General features: G+C 35.8%; 1 non-coding gene across 1 annotated transcript; it reads left to right on the top strand.

Annotated features, from left to right (window-relative positions):
- Nucleotides 1-379: 379 nt before the first annotated feature.
- Nucleotides 380-452, top strand: Trnar-ucu. Its single transcript has one exon. It is a non-coding gene; the product is annotated as a tRNA-Arg (tRNA).
- Nucleotides 453-659: the final 207 nt, after the last annotated feature.

Consider the following 659-nt stretch of genomic DNA (forward strand, 5'->3'; position numbering starts at 1 on the left):
CAGCTTAGCCTTGTGAAGACCCATCCTGAGCTTTCAAAATATTTGGTATCTGTTCAAAACCTTTAGTCAAAGCACTTTTTGGCCAATATAATGAAGTACAATTCTTGCTTTCAAATGACTTCTTTTGGTGCATCACTGGATGTAGAGGAGCCAGCTAATATCATAAGCATGTTCAAAGAATATTGTTTGTAGCTGTTTTAAAAGCAGAAAAATGATGTGCCAAAAACGAATGTCCCAAAATAGAGTTATTATTTGTAAACTGTCGACTTTCTATTAGTTCTTTATATTAACTTGTCGAACGTGAATAAATTTCAGATCCTCATTTAGTTTATTAATAAGAATTATGGAATATTAACAAAGTCCTGATAATTTATTATAAGTCCCTGTAGCGCAGTGGATAGCGCGTTGGACTTCTAATCCAAAGGTCCCGGGTTCGACCCCCGGCAGGGATGATTGACGGCATTGTTTTTGAGGATTAGACTACACCGAGAGGATCGGAAACCATTACAACTGATTGTGGTGGGAAATGTAAAAGATGAGTAATTGTTTCAATCCATTAAGTGTAAGGAAAATGTTACTATGGTATTTGACGGAAAGGATGTTGGGGATATTCACTAATGAAGTTTAAGCAATATTCTTCATCATTAATGGTTGCTGTA

Source organism: Limulus polyphemus, unplaced genomic scaffold, assembly GCF_000517525.1.
Source record: "Limulus polyphemus unplaced genomic scaffold, Limulus_polyphemus-2.1.2 Scaffold78616, whole genome shotgun sequence".
NCBI lineage: Eukaryota > Metazoa > Arthropoda > Merostomata > Xiphosura > Limulidae > Limulus > Limulus polyphemus.